We start from the raw sequence: 19635 nt of genomic DNA on the forward strand, positions 1-19635 counted from the left end.
TACAAAGCAACCGCTTCTCTCCTGCTGGACCTGTAAATCCTCTGAGTGTCACGTGCATGCCCATATCTGTGTTGGCCCTTTCCCTTTGAAAGGAGCACTGATAATGACAGAGGACACTTAGGATTTGGCACTATAAAGGAGACAAAATACAGATACTATATATTTCTACAGTGACAAGCCAGCTGGATTATCTGTGTGATTTTGTGCATCACCAAGAAGAAAAGAGAACATGCTACTCTACGTTTCAAACTAATTTGGAGAGTCCACCACTGTCCCTCCGGAGAAGTGCTTGCTCGTTTCTCCAATTACACAGAATTGTGTTTCTCAGCGCGGCTCCCCGCACCCTCTCCTCTCCATCCTCCTCCCCAGTGCCTGTGCTGGTGCCCTCAGCACAGGGCAGCCAGGCTGAACCTACAGCCTTGGGCTTCAATTCCCTTCACCAGAGCAATTCCTACACTGGGTAATAATACCAAAGTCTCACACGCTGGTTCATAATACTAAAATCTTAATCTGTACATCACCCATCTACTAAGGCAGGACATGACACACACAAAGAGGAAGTTACACTATCATTTTCCATCTCCTTATTTCATATGTTCCCTCTAGGCCCCATCAAGATAATAATGTCTTTTTTTTATTTTTTCTAATTCTAATAAATGACTGCAAAAAGCAACAGACAAGTCCAGAGGCTGAGTACGGTCCCATGCATCATTTTCATATTTTTTTAATTCATTAGTGTCTGCACTAAATGAAAGAATTTATAACCACACTCAGGTTTCCTGAGAAATCATCCTAGCAGCATGTTTACTGAATCAGCAGGAAAAACGAATAAATGAAATCAGAAAATAAAAAACAGTATCTAAATGAAAGTTAGAGGAGCTGAAAAGAACCATGAGATTATAATCTTAAATTAAAACCACAGTGAGGGTAATATAAAAGATATTCTAATCACTACATCCAATTAAATGAAGTAAATCACTAAAGCATGTTAAGTGCCTTAACTATTATAATAATTAAGAATCAAACAGAAATCAAGCATCTTTGAAAGACTGATGATGCACATTAGTGAACAGGGGATGCTGTTTCCCATTCAAATGCAGAGGCAGAGCAGAAAACACAGGAGATCTCCCCCTGCCTAAAGCCAGCAAGGGCGTGAAGGCGGGTGTCCCACATGGAAATCCTCGCTGGGAGATGGGGTGGCCTCTTCCCCACAGTGTCCACGATGTCCTGCTCCCACAGGAGCCCCTCGCTCCCAAGATGAAGGGCATCTGACGCCTCTGTCCCCCTCCTGCGCAGGGAGCAGCGCTGTGCTTCCTACAAAGCCACGTCTCCTACAGAGGACTCCCACGGATGTCTGCAACCTCTTCTGCGGCTCAGCTCCTGACAGCCCCTCTCCGCTCCCTCCTCCCCAAGGAGATACACAAACAGAAATCTGATTATAAGTTCCATGAAAAACATGATACTTAAACTGCAGTGCTCTAGGCAAACACAGCTTTGTACATGTTATGGTCTCACTGTCTGAAGCTCCAAAGCAAATGTATGAATGAGAATCATAGAATGGTTTGGGCTGGAAGGGACCTTTACAGGTCATCTAGTCCAACCCCCCCTGCCATGGACAGGGACATCTTCCACTAGAACAGGTTGCTTAAAGCCCCATTCAGCCTGGCCTTGAACACTTCCAGGGATGGGGCGTCTACCACCTCTCTGGGCAACCTCTTCCAGTGCCTCACCACCCTCACAGTGAAGAATTTCTTCCTTATATCTAGTCTGAATCTACCTTCTTTAGTTTAAAACCATTACCCCTTGTCCTATCGACACAGGTTCCTCCAGTGTAGAACGGCACCCTATGGCTCAGCGACCGCATTACCAAACACTTCTGTAAGAATGTGTATTATTGTCTGAATCCACTCAGTACACATTTAACATCTCTCCAGCACTGGAACATTCTGGCCCTAACACAGTGATAAATTACAGCACAACCACTTGGATAAGAATCTGCAGTTCATGTACAGTCCTCATTAAATTGAAGACAGTCATCTTCCTATTCTAAATCAGTCTGAGGCTGTGCATGGGTGATAGATATTTTAATTAGTAAAATTAGCAACCAAGAAGTACAATTTAGATACAAGATTTATCTGCAAATGATAATTCCCCAACTTTTCTGCAATAGCTGGAGCTAAGCTTTCTGAATATGAAACATTGGTATTGTGCTAGGCTAAAATAGCAGCACGCACACAGACCTCACTGATGACTCCTCTACTTCCAGAGAGGTTTCAATAAATCTTTTTTTTTTTTAGAGTCAGAGGATCCCTGCTTATACAGGACCAATTCTTACTAAATTCTACATAGCTGGGGTTTCCTTGCCTTCAGAAAGCTAGGCTAAATTTTGCAGGATAGTTGAAATTAGGTGAGCTCTAAAATTGGAGTAAAAAATGTGCTTTGTCTAGATAAAATGTAGTCGTATTTGGAAAGAATGGCTACAGACAGGATCAAGGGAGGGAAAAGTGTCCTGCTGGAGTCCCCTGCTGCACAAAGACACCCCGAAGTGCAGCAGGGGACGTTTGCACCAGATGCAGTGAGCACAGTGAAGGAGGGATCATTTGCCCTGTGTTTCCTCCTTGTTTCGCTAATGCTGTAGCTCTGATGATTATAAATACTCCTGACAGTTTGTTTAGCCACATTGCCCTACACTTCAGGGAGGGGGAACAGTACTTGAACAGCTAACACATACTGGATTTTAAGGGCATGTCAGTAATTTTTTTTTAACAGTTCTCCCTCCATTTTCACTTCGCACATCTCTTTTGCCTGGCAAATTTTGTAAATGAAAAACACACTAAGAAAAAGCAAAACTGAACAAAAGAAACAGTAAGTTTTGCTCCCATTCTTGTTCATATTTGTTTTCCCTGTAAGAAAAATGCATTGAAGTGCTCAGTGTGGGATTTCATATGTTGCAATTTTATCTCAGGAAAGTAATCTCTCCCACACCGCACTGTATGAAAAGGAAGAGAATACAGCAGTGTTGGGGGGATTTTTTTATTCCTACAACTTCTTTATTGCCAGCAAGTAAATACAATTACATGTTGTGCACAACAATACATGCTAAAACTATAAAATATCTGCAGTATATCTAAGTCTATTTGAGAACTGACAAGCCTCCATTCAGCTAAAGAAGAAGAAAAGAGAAAACTATTACAGAAGGATGGGCTCCTGGGCTGTTTTCGCAGCAGGAAAGAGCTCAGATAGGAATATGACCAACGTGCAACCTGCAAAGGCCAGTCCACCACTTAGCCAGTACCAAAAGTTTTACTGACAGGCTGTAACACTCCCCACTCTACAATTGCATTTGCAATATTACTTTTAGAAAGCTCATTTTCACTGAGGCCAGCTCATAATCACTTTTGTGTCTTGAACCATAGAACTGTTAAAATCTTGCAATACTAGACTAAGCATAGGTATTTCATTAGCAAGACTGATCCTTGAATTCTTCCTTTACTACTTTCCCAAAGCACAACCTGCTCCGATCCCAGTGCTGAGAGGTCCGGGCAGCCTTCAGCACTCTCAGAAATCAGCAGATTCCTCCCAGAAAATGTATTTAAGTCCTGATTACAGACTGCTGGCACTCTCGCCCACCTCTCCCAAGCAACCAGCAAACGCTGCCAGCCTGGCTGGTGATGCCAAGCCCAGTTCCCACCACTATGGGTTGCAGTTTCTTGGCCCCTGCACAAACACCAGATTAAATGCAAAATGCATTCAAGAACACCGCCTTGCAAAAATCAGGTGAGTACTAACGTGATCTGATCCGAGCCACGAGAGAGGATGAACCCACTAAGATACTATGAAAATCCAGTGCTAGGGCTTGCTTCGCACACACACACAGTGGTAAAGAGGTTTAACCAAGGCCTGCCAGCTAAACACGGTGAGCACTAGACTAATTTCCCAGTGGAAATGGATGTATCACCACATTATCAAACCATGTGCTGTTCTCAGCCACAGCTTTCAGACCAGACTCACACCAAAATATAGTCCCGCTGAGAGGATTTGCAGTATGATGCTGCATTAAAAAAACTCAAGTTAAAGACAAAAAGCAACAACAACAAAGTAACAACAATAATCCAAAAAGGCTCAGTAGAGGAATCCCTTCAAAATAGATACTTTTATCCACAATCCAGTTCAAACTTTCTCAGTTTTAGCACAAAATATTGCAAACCACATTGGAAAAAATCACAGAGCCTCAGAGACAGCCTTGTCCGTCAGTGCTTGTGCCACAGCACGACTGAATCTCTACTTTAATAGGAGGCTTCTTTTTTTAGGGTTGCTCTGGGGGAGCTCCCTAGTTAGCTGCAGCTCCTCCACTTGGCCAAAGCGATGCTTCGGTCCCTCCTGCCCTTTCAGACCCCATGACTGCTGCAGCAGGCGAGCTGGGCTTCAGACCTGCTCCTGCAGGTTATTTTTCACCTCCGATGGGCCCCCTCTCACAACCTGCCTCTTCCATTATCTGTATCATGTAAGCCTTCAAACTCTCATCCCCAAAGATTTAACCAGCCTCCCAGGTCTTTCAAACAGTTGCTCACTCAAGAGCCTCTACTTATCTGTGGAAATATTTTACCTTTCACCATATAAAGTTTAGATTTTTCTGTGTTTGAATTTCAGTCTGCTTTATTTTATCTTCTAATATATCTCAGTGTCTTTTACAGTTTCTGGTTATATTATTATGCATTTGAGCAAGTCTCCCCTAAGGAATGACCTTATCTATAGGTATTAATGCCTGACAGCTTTCAGCTGTTCTTTTACTGCTGGATTTGTTCTTTGGGCTGGGGAAGGGGAAGACCAGGTTCAATGGATAACCAGTAAATATCTACTGAGATCTCCCTGCCCAGATTTAACCCTTTTCACAGGATCTGTCTAGAAAGTCTTGGATAATTGCTGTCTTTTCTTTCCCCAAATTATCCCAGAAAAATTTGCATCTCTAGCAATATTTTGGAGGTCTGGCATTTCAGAAATGAGGATTGCTTCCCCAGATGCAGAACAGGAGGATTTGATCAGAGCAGTGGTCTGCATGCATGATTCCTTTCCCACGTCAGATACACTGACCAACCGCTTCAAATAAAGATGCCAGCAGAAGGCAGTAGCTGGCCCCCTAAATGTGCTTCCACTAAGAATTAACTTAATAAAATTTTATTTTTCATCTAGTTTTTCAGCTCTTCAAAAATACATCCTTATTAATGGAATTCTAGGTGCTCTCATTATATATTCTGCTTTTTAGGCACAGTAAATTGTGATCCTGAAATGCTGCCTAGTGACAGTGAGTTCTTTAGGGTTCTTGTATACAACACTGCTCTTCCCATTACATTTCCAATAACGTATTTCCATTTTTATATCTGAAATCCCAGAAATGGCACTAGAGAAACCTAGCATTTTACTCTTAAATTTAATACAAACTATTTCACTCAGCATGAAAGCGTTTTAAAATGACTCCAGTGCAGATTGTGGTTCACTTGTATTTGGTGAGCTTAGTATGTCCATGGCAACTGATGAATATTACTGCTGCTATTGCTATAAATAACAAACCTATTTGGCAAAGTCTGAGATGTAAATATTAAATCCAGCACAAAGGCAATTTTCTGTTCCTTCTTTTACTCTCTTCTGAGTTAGGAACCTATACTTGCATGTCAGTAGATTATTTCCAAATAGATCTGCAGGTGTCACAATATTGCAGAAACTAGCAATTTTGATTGACATTGCTTTCAACAAGAATCACACATTTGGGGTCAGGTGCAGGAGCAATGCTGTGTAATGCCGGGCTGGCTGTAGCAGCAACGCTACCTTTGAACCATGAGTGCTCCCCAGTCCCAGCACTGAGACAGTACAAACACAGAGTGCATCTTTTGGAGAACCATCAAGAGTTGTGGCCATTTGTGGCTTCATTTTCAGAAAGTTAAAGGCAGAGTCTCACCTGCAGTAGCATATGTGCAACTGGGACACTATTTTGCATGTGCAAATTAGGCATGAGGGCATGCAAACGGAGCTAATACCCTTTCCAACAGATGGTACCACTGACCGTGAGCCCCTGTTTGGAAACACACTTCTTAGGAGGGACTGCCAGAAACTACACACATGATTAGGAGAACTGAGCGCAGTTACATTGGCTGGTGCATTTGGGAAGTCATGTACTGTCAAATCTCTACACATTTCTCTGCTCCTCTTGGCCACTTTCCCACTCCCAGCGAGGGAGAGGGGGACATCCCTGGCATCTGCCCGTGCAACCATGCTGGGATGGAGCACAGCAGGAGCACTCTGCAACTGGGCTCTGGTTTGCTGGAGATGGTGGCAGCGGGCCACAGTTTCTCCCCCCAAGCCTGGTGAGCGCTTGGTGGGGCACGGATGGAGAGCAGACCTGTCACCTCCCCGGCGGTGCCCTCTGTACCACTGCAGCCAAGCTCTGACAGGGATGCTAATTGCTTTTGAACTGCCACTTCGTATGAAGGATTCAGATGAACAGTAGAAGCACTTCTCGGCTCTGTTCCTGGGCTCAGCCAGGAATGCTGCTGGCTCCTGCTGCTGGCTATTGCATCCCTCAAGTAGTAAGACTGTTGTCTCAACTGCAAAGTGGCAACTCTCTGCTAAGGGGTGGTCAGAAGCAGCTTCCTAAATCATCTCGGGGTTGCCATTCTGCCCCCATGGCCCATCAGGCTGGCTTGCCTCCTATCCCTGGGACCTGGATGCTCAGGAGAGATGGCCTACAGACCTGCCTGTGTTTAAAGGGCATGGCAAGTGAGGAGTTGAGGAGCAAGCCTGAGCCTAGATCCAGGTCAGATGTGAGCTGTAAGTGCAGCAAATGCAACGTTCTCCTTCCTGACCCCGCCTTCCCCACGCATCCACTCTCAACAGCACTTAAAAGGGGATCGATGTGTTGTGTCCTACCCAGATCTCACCTTCCTGCCATTCCACCAAAACACCAACAATTCACTGGGACACTGCAGCTCCATAGCTCTGCCACACTAAGTTACTCCAGGGTCCATACCAAGACACCAGCCAGCTATGCCTTATTCAAAGGCATGCTGAAATATCCTTTTGACACAGCATCAGCAAAATCAGTGTTGAAACCACTTGATTCAGAAGAAAATAGTAGCATCAGCATAGACCTCCCCTCCTCCCAGGAATTTGTTTTTAGTCATCTTAGTTAAATCTCATCTTGTTCAGGACAGCGGCCTGCATTGAGGTGTACTGCTCATGACATTTCAGGATGTGGGTAAACAAGGTAAACAGGAGTGTGGGAGAAATAAACGGGAATGTTACAGAATTGCTGCTCAGACACGGTGCTAAACCCTCCAGCACTGAATGCTACAATTCTTTGTCATAAACACATCAATTACAGTGTTTATATCAAAGCTCTCAATAGATTATACTATTCATATAAAAATGACAGCTGTCATCTAACACATACAGCAATGTCACGGTTTCTAAGCCTACAACAAAAATACGGGGTTTGATTCTGCAAAACTCAGGTTTGTGCTCGGGCAAACAGTTGATTAAATTCAAGCAAAGTACTCAGCTACATAAATAAAGACCTCAGAATCAGTGCCAAAACCGTGCTTGTAATGCAATTTAAGTACATTATTCTCAAGCAACTTAATTAATTCTTAACATAATAATAAGTAATTAAATTGTAAATGTGAGCAACTATGGATTTTTCAGTGTAGGTAATATAACATTTACAATAGCAGAATCACTGTGAAGTTCACTGGACCCACCTGTAACGTGGACTGGTTAAGCCACTTTCAGCGTAGGTATCAAACCCCTTTGACTTCAGCTGGTCTTACAGCCAGACACTCAGAGTGAAGTAGGATCCCTCACTCTTGAAAGTGAAGCTTTAGAAAGTAAAAAATTTAGGCTTTTGTACCTGTAGGTGAAGAATGCTCTTAAGGAAACACTCAGACGCATGATGTGCTGGCTGGAGGCCACAATTACAGAAACACACCTCGAACCAAAGGCAAGCACGTGGTATTTAACCTCCTCACCATGTGCTCAGGGGCTTATGAAACGTGCTCATAAAAGTCCTCTTTAAGCATGCTGGTGTTTGGAGATGTGGAGGGTGAGGCTTGAGGAGCCTTGAAAGGGGCTCCAGGCAGCAGCAGGAACTCAGAGAAAGCGCTGGATTTAGAGCTAATGTTCTGCAATACATTATCAATCAGAAGTAAACATGTTAAAGTAAAGATGGATGAAAGCAAAGAGAGGATCAACCTTGCTGTCCAGCACCCAGGATCAGTCAGTTCACGCCGCAAGCGCCTATAGAAATGCCTGGCAATCCTTGCTAGGCCTCCCCTGATGCAACTGCAATATAGATACGGTTGTGTATCCATGCAAATAATTTTAAACAATTAAGCCATTAAACTCTGTATTTACCACCTACAGTCAAGCAATGAGACTATGTCCATGATTTCTTGGAAAATAATACATTATGGGCTGTAACTGCTGGTTTGTCACCAGGACAATTTGTTGGAAAAGAGTAAGCTCTGGGTTTCTTTATAAATCTTAAAGCTGACAGCTTTAAAAAAACAAAAACCAACCGAAGTATCACACTAATTTATTTTAAAGACTTTAGAAAAAAGCTATTTTCTTCACAAAGGTAATTGGATGGACAGGGAAAATAGAGACTTACCTTGCAATGATTCCTCTATAACCTGCCTTGGTGGAATGGATGGGACAGTTCAGGAATTCAGACTCTGTTCTGCATGACCAAGCGTAGCAAGGTCTGGGATATGGCTTGGGCAGCTAGCCCTGGGAAATCAAATAAAAATGCAGATATTGGCATTGGAGAAGCAGTGAAAGCATTCATTCTAGGAAAGGGAACAGCAACTAAAGCCCAGCATGAAAAATATACATGAAAAGCATTTTAATTTGCATATTCAGGCAGTAGCCTCTTCCTTAGGGGTTAAAAAAAAAAAGAATAATTCATCCATGTTTAGCACCAACTTAATTTCTTGTAGAATTTTTTACTAGAATAATTATTCTTATTGAGAAATCTGCTCATGGGAACCTATTTACTGCCAAAAGTTGAAAGAAGCTCTTCTTCAGCTTCTTCTCCAAGGTAAATCCTTGCAGTAATGGAGCATTCTGAGAAAAGAAAACTCTGAGCTGAGATTTCACTCAGGAGAAGCTTCTGCCGGGCCGGCTGTCACCTACAGGTGCTGTGTCGAAGGTGAGGTAAAGCTGAGCAATAAATGTAGCATTTCCATGTTTCCAGACTCTCTTCTACTGAGAATGGAAGACTGGAGGTAGCCTATAGCACAGCCATGGAAAACATGACATCTGTTCATTTATTTAATTACAATTAAATGCAACAAATTCAAAGAAAGCTCAGCCACCACATACAGCAGGCAGTGAGGCTCAAGGTGAGGATGTGCTTCCTACAAAGGTTTACATTCTGTTTCACTTAACTAAGCTGCAATGCTTAAATCCTCCTCTGAATCTTGCCCTGGGCCATTTTAAATGCACAAACAGATGCAGAATGAGTCTTTCCAGAGTGGAAACACCTCTCAAGAGGCTAAACACCTTCCAAACAGCTTTGCATTTTGTTTACTGAGTTTTATTGTCCCTGCTTCCCAAGCGCCTGCTTTTAAAATCTCTGCTGCTTCCTCTACTGTTGCTAATTTTACCGGTTTGGGCTATTTTAAGTTTCTTTCTGCCAGTAACTGTCTTTGAATTCTCTATTAATTCCAAAACGTCCACATCATAACCCCACAGACATTCCCAAATCAGTAGTTTTTTAAATCCTTTCCATTCTGCCGCATACATGCCGCTGGTTTCGCCCTTCCTCACCCCACCAGGACCCATTCCCATCTGCTGGGGTCTGGGGTGCAGTAAGGATTCCGCTGAGTTATTTTGCAAGCATTCTTTTATCTCCAAGTTTCTGACAGTGTAAGAAAGTCTTCCAGAGAAAAGAGGTTTTACTGCCACAGACACTAAGGAAAATCAATTTATCTTTGTTCTTATCTATAGCCTTATCTGCAAGAAAATACCAGCCCAATATTTCAATATACTGCTGCCAGTTCTCATTTTCTGGATTAAACACTCCCATTTTTCCATAAATTGCCACACTTCAAATATTTTATTGCCAGTTTTGGAAATGGAAAGCTCCCCTTGTTTAAAAAAAGATCACCCATGCAGTACTAGAGGGAATCATTGCTTTATTAGCTGAACCAAAACAAGTGTGAGAGAGAAATTCCCATTGTCAGGAGCACCTGCGGCAGAGACCTCATCTCCCAAAGGCCAAACTCAAACCATGTCCATCAGTTTATAATTGATTTACTCCCCTAAATTACAGGGACAAGGCCAGGAAAGGATCCAGAAAGGCAAGAGCTGACTGAATGGGAGTTAAAACTAGACCTGGCAGCCAGCTGGATTTGACCCTGACACGTGGTGTGTTGGTGTCCCAGCCTCAGCCCCACCAGCACGCCTTACCCTGGGATCCCTCGGCTCCTGTAAGGGCAGCCCCGTCCCTGCCCTCCGAATGAGCAGCAGCACGGAGGAGACAACCAGGCTCTCCCCAGGGCTGCAAGCTTGGCATTTCTTGCATTTGGGTCCAAGAATAGGTCCGTGTGTGTCTAACGGAGGAACACTAACCCCAATGCTGGCTTTGTAAGAAGGGGAACTTGACTGGGAAGGAGGACCTGGAAGCAGACACAGCTGCCATCGACTGCTGCGTTTGCAAATACCGAAACCCATCGTAGGTGCAAATCCTCCGGGCTGGGTGTGAACTCACTAACCCAGTGCTCAGGCAATTAGTTGTTTTGATGTAAATGTGATCTAATCATAGCTGCTGCTGCTACGTCCAATTATTGGAGTTTGTTTCTGTTTACATGATATTTACATAACTGTATAGGGCTATTAAGCACTTGCACCCAATTAAAAGCTGAATCATTCACCGGACAATTCACAGGCACTGACCAAGCTGCTCCACTCGTGAGCTGGCAGAGGAGTGGGGCTATCGCTATTTGCCACAACAATTCTGCTTTCCCTTACAGCTGGGGAAGGAGCAGATAGTACCTCTCCCAGCACAACACTCGCACGCTGCTTTGCATTTCCAAATGTACAACAGTGTTTTCTGATCTCTGCAGTGTCAATTCTGAAATTGTTTTACACCCCATAAATTCCATAATGTGCCAAAGTAAAGATCTACAAACCGTCATCATTTAGGATGATGTACATTTAATTTCATCCAATAAAGCTGCTAGCACTTACTACAGCACCTTTCCTAGAAAACAACTCAGTGTCATCTAAACAGCATGTCTCCTGCCTGCAGCTTTCATACAGCACGGAGCTGGGGGAGATGGGGCCAAATCCGATCACAGGAAAACACAAACTCTGTCAAGGCAGTAGAGCTGCAGCTGCTCACGCTGAGCCTGAACCAGCACAGGCGGTGCTGGATCCGTGCAGCTCTGGACAGGCTGCCCTGCGGAATAAAGCAAAGCCAGAAAGGTCTGAGGCAAATATCCAAGCCAGACTTTTTTTTTGTCTGAGTGAATTAACATGCTGACAGCTCACAGTGTCTTCTGAGCTCACGCTGTCAGCCTGCTCGCTACCTTGTCTGAAGCAGGTAGAAATACTTGGGTACAAGTGGTATTTGGACATTTCATCTTTAAAACCTGAACAGTGCTCCCATTTTCCATTTCCCCTAGATGCCTTGTTGTCATTTTGAGCTGCTGTCCTCACAACCAGTGGTCTCCGCATGGCTGGGACATCAGGCTTCTGTTCCAGCTGATGATGTGGAGGCTGCAAAGCCCATGCCCTGTGTCAGGACATGCCAGCGCAGGCTCGGGCTGCAGAAAAGCCAGATACACACGCTCCAGCCCTGTGGACTCTACAAAGCCTAAAAGCCTCTCACATCCTGGACCTTCACAGGAGACAGATCCTCTGTTCAGACCTTGTCCAAGTCCCAGGCTTGCCATATAAACAGCACAGCAGCAAGGACGTAGGACCACAGGACATGCAAGCTTACTTCAGCCTACTGGTACAGGCATCAGTAGCAGTGAAAGGCTGAGCTGCATGGGCTACCAGGCCAACAGCAAATGCTGCTATAGTTGTTATAAAGGAAAAAAAAGGTGCCCGGACCCTGATGTATGAATGGCACCACTGTATGAACACGTAATGAAATAAAGCACAAAATCCATGCCATGTGCCCTCATGCCTTGCTAACTTGCCCTCTTCCTTCTCCGGAGCAGCCATTTTATGCAGTTTTCCTCTGGCAAACCTCTCCTTCCAGCACGCTTTTATACCTTTCAGGCCTAACTTGCAGTCAAATTTATTTCCATAAATTCATTGAACTGTAGATTACTTCACAGTAAAACGTTTCCTTTGCTAGCTAATGTCTCCCATGTGTTTGAGTATTTAAAGCCACTTTCAAGCATGCTTTGCTATCTCTCCTCAGCATGCGCAGCAAAGTCCCTGGACAGGGTTTTCAGTGTGGAAGAGTCTAGCATGGAAAGAAGCTAAACAGAGAAATACTGTCACCAAAGAGGAAAAAAAAAAGAAAGAAAGAAGAGAAAAGCTGACAAGAAGAAAAACTGACACTGGAAAAATGCCAGCCCTGTACAGTCAATCTTCAGGTTGGCAGCAGAAATGCCATTAAGTGCAAAAGGAAGAGGGTCTCTGATGACAGATGTATGCACAGGCTTAACACAGGGTTGATTAAAAAATAAACAACAATAAAAAAGTCACATTTCTCTCTACTTAGTGTTACTAACTATCTATTGCAATTCACAGACATGACTGTGCAGAAGTTTATAGCATGCAGTTAGAGAGAGCCCTTTCCCAACCCCACGGATCAGAAAAGACATCCAGCCCAAAACACTTGGTTTTCTTCAACTTTAGCTTTTTTCCCCTCTCTGGGGTAAATCCTCCTATTGACACCAAACTCAAAGAAAACTTTTTCCAAGAGCAGGTCCAGCCTTGGCAATTTCGGTAGCTCTGGGCAGTGCCAGGGTGCAGCAGTGCTCCTCCACCACGAGCATCCCATGGGGTGCATCACCCTCATCCCAGTTCTGTCCATGGCAACTTTCCAGTGACGGATCCATTGGCACTGGAGAGTCCTAAGAGAGCATCCAAGCTCGTGCATCTCTGCCCAAGCTCTTTACCTCTAGGGAAAAAACAGACCTTGTTCATTTTGCCACACAGTTGGTAGAAACGTTCTTTATTTATCAGTATCACTCTATGCAGCTGTACTTTTAAAAATTTCTCTGCTACAGAAAGGGGAACTGTTTTCAAAAAGCCCATTCAAAGAAATCCAATTTTAGGGTCTTTTCCTGATGATTATGGAACTTAAAATTTTTTTCAGAAATACCTGTATGAACTAAGATCTTTAGTTGTTAAAAGCAATGTGGACTCATTAAATGATTTCAAACAAATGGGACTGGAAAATTAAGCTTTTAAATGCTAGATATATACAAGTATTTAGAAGTCTAAGGATGCAGATAGTCACCTAGTAGGATTTTTATTCTGAGTGCATCTGTCAGTATTTAAATATCTACAAAAACTGGCCCACTGCCACATTTTAGAAATAGGAATATGCAGCAAGATCTTTAAACGAGTTCAGATACTCAGCTCCCATACATTTTGCCCACAGCTCCTAAATCATTGTGTGGTTTTGAAATGTTTATCTTCCAGCTAAACAGTATCAGTTGTCTGAAAACCATAAACGCAACAAATATCTGCCATGGTAAATTACCTAACCAGTACAGCTAGTGCCCAGACACATGATTAAGTTGCCATGGATTAAGAAGCAACTACATTTCACTAAGCTGCCTGTACCAACACTTTTAGCCCAATGCAAATTAAGAAAAATGTGTTAGCATAAACGTATTTCACTGGGGTACGAGCCTGTATTTGTCACAGGCAGAAGACACCGGCAATCAGTTATTGCAGCTCAGTGGAGCCATAGTAACTCTCCAGGACTTTGCTTGGGAGCTCTAACAGCTACATCAGTGGGATCCAGAAACTAGAAAGCTATACCTGAGAGTAGGAAAATTCTTTCAAGAGACCAAGAAATAGTCATCACCGTGCCTAATATCAGGCTTGGTGAAAGGCAGAGAGATCGGTGATGCTCTGGCCGTTTGGCAGCAGCCCCGAGCAGGCAGTTCCTCTCCAGTAAAGCCCCGCAAGCCCAGCCTGCATGGCAGGCAGCGAGAGCAGCTTCACAGCTGGATGGGGACGGAGTCAATATCGTACATTAAATAAACCAAAGCAGCCTGGTAATAATGTGCTAAAAATAATTGAGTAAGCACATTGCTTATAAAACTCTGAACTCCCTGCCAAGTCTTACCGGAGTAGGACACGCATTCCTCCCCCTTCCCAGGCATCTAAACAGCTATTGCAGAGGATTTAAAAAAAAAGAAAAGTGACACTTAAATTCCCACGTGGGAGGAGAAGAAAAAATCCCCTATAGATTCCCCTGTGTTTTTCTCAGAAGCAGCTGGTACTGGCCGCTGTGAGGGAAAGGAGGTCTTGCATGGTACTGCAATGTTTTTGTTCCTATTCCACTATGTCAATATTATGTCTTTGATTCATTTATTGCACCTGGTATAAAAGTCCAGCTTCTGACCTTAGCATAAAAGGATGGCTGCATTGTTCTCATGTTGTTTTCTGCACAGACCTTTATAAAGGAGGGACACAAGCCTTTCTGGAGACAACTCCTTTTCTTGTTTTTTTTGTTTTGTTTTGTTTTTTTTTCTCTTAATCTGAAATAAAAGCCATTCTTGACAAAATGTATTTGTACAGTTTTTGTCAACAAAGAGCTATAGTTAGAGCTGGCTGAGCTACAAAAAATTGGGTTCTTCAAAAAATATTCATATTTTAATGACTGCTCTAATTCTGCATGAGGATGGGAAGAGACCAAAGGAGCCCAATGTCCAGCAGGGAGGTGAAGGCAGAGGTTTGTGTCCCCAGCCCAAAGAGGAGGTTGCAGAGCTCCGTGAAAGCGTTCCCCCTACCAGGGCACAGATTCTGAATTGCTCTGCCACATAATTACCTCCCTATGCCCCCAACTCATCCATTCCCCACAATCAATTACTAACACAAAGCAAGACCCCCCCAATGGCACAGATGGAGACCAGCCCGCAAGGGCAGCAAGGTGGGAGCAGGACTCTCCTCTCCGCCCACAACCTTTGTAAAAAATTATTTTGACTCTTATAATGTGACTCTTGGCCCTACCTTTACCTTCCTTTTTTCCCTACAAATCTCATCAAAGCATTTCTGAGCAGCTGTGGCTGCAATAGTGATCCCAAAACACGAAGAAACAGTCAACTTGATGAATTGATAGAAAAGCTGACAACACACGTCCCAAGGGGGAAACAAATCTCATTGCATGTTATCCAAGTAGCGCAGGGGCAAAGCCGAAGTTTTTAAGTCAAGCTTCAGCTTGGAAGTAACTCCAAGTACAGTTCAGGCAACACAGAATTAAAGAGAAAGCATTAAAAAAAAAAAATAAAACAAACAACCAAAAACTAACAGAAGAAAGCTTTTGTTCTGGGAAAGAGAGGGATTTTAAACCAAGAGACAGTTAGTGTCCATTCTGGAAATATCTCAAAACTGCCCAGAGGCAAAACAAACAAAACCAATTCTTTGCTGGCATTTGGGACACTTGGATGCTACTTGCCCTGGGTACTTAATTTAATATAAAACAAATCATCCTGGAGCAACAAACAGGAAATTTGCTGGTAAACAAGACAGCTCTAATGATTTAACAATGGAATCCAGAATAATTAAGCCACAGTATCCAGAGCAGCTAAAAAGCTAATTATATAAGCAAGTATCCAAAATATTTCAGCTATCTTTTGAAAAACAGGAAAAACAGGCTGTTTAATTCCAAGACCAGAGAGTAGCCAGCATGACCAAAGACAAGCCTTCAGGGTGATGCATCTTTGCCTTTCCTGGTGGCTGTCTGGGACTTGGACTCCTTCCCCGGCGGTGCTGGCAGGCGGCTGCCCATCGGCACAGCTGATCTCCCTCCGGGCACGTCCCTGGCAGCTGTGGGGACTCTGTTCCCAATTCCCTGCCTTCACTTTCTCCCTGGGATGCTGCCAGGCCCGCCCTGCCGCACTACCAATTCATTCCCCTGCCCAAATGCCCGCCCTGCTGCTCGTGTTGGGTCCGGGCTCGGAGACAGAGGGCTTGGCACGCACAAAGCTCTCCCTGCACAGGGCTTTAGGAAGCTACAGGGGTTTTGGACTTCGGGGTATGGGATGGAGGAGTTGGCACCAGGAGGGACAGTACAGCCTTTAGGCAGGCACCTGGGAGGCTGGTGACTCATCGGCATGGCAGAGAGCTTGGAGGCAGCATCATATCATCAGGCAATTTTGGCAGCTCAAGGGAGAGATTTGAAAAATGCCAGGAACATGTTAGATGCCAGGAAAGGTTGAGGCTGCTGCCTGTGGTCCAGGATAAAGCAGCCATTTCTCTTGATGTGGAGGAGTGTGGCACTCAGCAACATAAAGCTCACAAAGATTCCAGAATCGAGGGCTGGTTTAGGAGATTGAGCTCCGTTTGGTACCTTGGTGTCTCACTACCCTGCCACATCGATAATGCTAAATGCCATGTGCTCATGAGAAAATTGCAGGCAGAGTGTCTAGGGGTAACGCTTCGCTCTTGCAGAGGAGCTGGGATCTACCTGTAAATCAGCTGGGGTTGGGTGCCTGAACCTCGACAAGGATTTGGGACTCAGTTCCTCAACTTCCTACTGTAACACAACACGCACACTCCCCCCTCTGCCTCTGATTTCAATTTCCGCATTAATCTCAACTCTGCTCAGCTAATGACACCAGTTTCATGTTAATGTCACTCTCAGGACACCATTGTGAGCCTCAGAGCCATGGGTGGCAATAGCAGGGCTCAGAAATGCAGCCACTCGGGGGGCAAAGCGGCCGCTAAGGAGCCCATCTGGCTCCAGATCTCCACCTCTTCCTGCATCCCGCTGATCAGCAGCGATCACAGCAGCTTTGCAGATGTTTTTAGGTACCTGGGCCCCCTGCCAAATCCACATACTGACCTTTGAACAACAGCTATTTTTCCGTGACGGTGCTCAGAGCATCAGCCTCCGCTGAAACCATCAGTCTCAGAAGTGATGATTCAGTCTCTGTTTCCCTTCAAACTTCATCATTACAAGGTCATCAAGCACAGCATGGTTTAAAATGCACATAAAGAAACCATCAGAGTTCTTACAAATATCAAGCAGTTTCAATATCTTTCTGCAATACTTCAATCTGGCTGCTGATTAACTCTCGCTTTATATTTAAAATTCCCCTTGCCAAAAGAATATCTGAGGGGGTGTACGAAAGCTGAACGACACGACTATAATTACAGTCAAAAGGATGTTGCACAAGTAAAACAGGATGGCTGCAGAAAGACCGATGGGTGAAATTAAATACTTGAGAGAAGTATTAAAAAAAAAAAGAATGAAGCCCCCAGATTATGAGGATTTTAGCTAAATGCTTTTCAATTTCTTTAAATTTGCCTCCTGGCTTTAGAACGACCTTTTTCAGGTTTTTGTCTATTATTGAGAGTTAGAAACACACTTAAAAATAATATTGAGTTCCTCACCCAATCACATGAGTCAGAGAACATGGGCGTTAAGGAAGTGCAAGGTATTGCACGGCTCAAGCTTACGTTATGGAAGTTGGCAGTGCAATTGTATGGCCAATTGCACAGGCTCCCCTGCACTGAAGGAAAGTCACCAAAGGTTATCATCACTTCTCCTCTGTTCGCTTCTACCAGAATCTGCACTTTGACCAAATCCACTGACTTTCTGCCAAAACCCATCCCTTCTTCCCTTTCCTCTTTTAAACTCCAGCTTTAGATCACTGCAACCTCTTTCTATCAAACCTCCAAGGCTTTTCATCTCTCCTTGCAGGAGCATATGCCAAGCAGAGTAGCCAAAATACCTTTTGTTCTCCTCTTGAATTTGAGCCAGTTTTAAACTGTCTTCATGACACGCAGCACAGAGAAGCGTGATGATGTGGCCGATCCTACGTGCCTATTGCTTTTCCCATAACGTACTGAGCACTCTCCCATCCTTGCCCTGCGTCCTGCTTCCACACGGGACTGGAGCCACGCCTGCACCGCACCATGCAACACACGGCTCTGCACCTCTCAGCTCTGCTCTTGGTGTGCTCAGGGACCTCCGGCCCTTCCCTTGGGCCCTTCCTTACAGCTCACGCCATTTCCACAGCTGCTCCTCTTTCTGAGCCCACAAAACATTTATATCCATGGTCTGTAAGGCTCCGTGCAGACTAGTATAATTGCCAGTTCCCAGCGACTCAAGGGTTAGAGGCATTGCTTCTCTTAGGCTGGGTTGTTCGTGGCTGTGATACATTGTTGTGCTGAGCTTATTTTAGCTATCCACATTCCTGCTGAAAACTCACTCGTTCGAGCTGACTTACTTATTATTTGAGTTGTTAATTTTACGGTTTTATTAAGTGACTCTGAATGAATACCATTAAAGCACATGGTAGTTTGGTTGATTGAATGATTGATTTTACACAGTTGTCTTCTTCCTGCACTCCTAAGTACTTTCATTTGTGATTAACAAACCTCACCATTTTGCTATTCCACTTCATAGCTCCCTGGCTCATTTTCAGTTTCTCTTTTTTATGTGTTCTTTATGGGGCAAAGATCCTGCTTAGCCATCTCTAAATGAAAAGCCACAAGAAAAAAAAGAAAAAAAATAGCAATGTATAACAGATCAGAAGTGTACACACACTTTTAGGAACTGGTGAGGATGCAGGTTCTGATGGCTTCTTCCTTCGTCAAACTTAGCATCCAGAAATTGTGTAAAATTTATTTGCTCTTCACAGGTTTGGACAGAGAAAAGACTGAAGTCAAGAAGGCTTTTTCTTTTTTTTTTTTTTTTTTTTTAGTAGTACTATTTGGAATTATTTTTTATCTAATTTTTAGGGGTCTTCCTGGGGTTTCCAGATTTCGTAGAAGACGTGGGGACAGTAACCACTGCTCCGGCTTCATCCCCTATCAGTTTGGAGTTTTGCATTTTTGTGCAGTATAAGCCAGGGGCAAATGAAGAAACAAACCACAAACCGAACAAACCTGGAGGTATGATACCCCAAATTGTTTGTTTCATTTTTAGTAAGAAGGTAATTTACTTTGGTAAATATTATAAAGTTGTTATTACAGAGCACCAAATATCCCTATATATATATATATATATATGATTTAAAGTATCCTGCTGAAACTAAATGCAACTAGAAGACAAGGTTCAAAACAAACAAAAAATGTCATGGGTTTTTGTTAACATTGCTGATATAAATAAAAGATCAAGGAAAGTAAAACATACAAGTAATTAGTAAAGTGTTTTTCAGAAACAAATATCCAAAAGCTTTTCTCATTCCATAAGAATCTGACATTTTGGACTCTTTCTTTCTGAAATGGAACAAAAATTCAAAATCTTGACATTCAGCATAAATCAACTGCAACATTCCATCTAGATTATTGCTGGGATTATTTTTTTTTAATTCTCTTGATAAAAATAAAACAAATTCAGTACCTATTCCATTTTTAAAGACAAAGTTACTTTGATCCAAAAAAAGGTATTGCAGAAAAACAAGGTATGCCAAGTCCTGAGCCTGAGGCATA

This window comes from Ciconia boyciana, chromosome 11 (assembly GCF_034638445.1).
Source record: "Ciconia boyciana chromosome 11, ASM3463844v1, whole genome shotgun sequence".
Lineage (NCBI taxonomy): Eukaryota > Metazoa > Chordata > Aves > Ciconiiformes > Ciconiidae > Ciconia > Ciconia boyciana.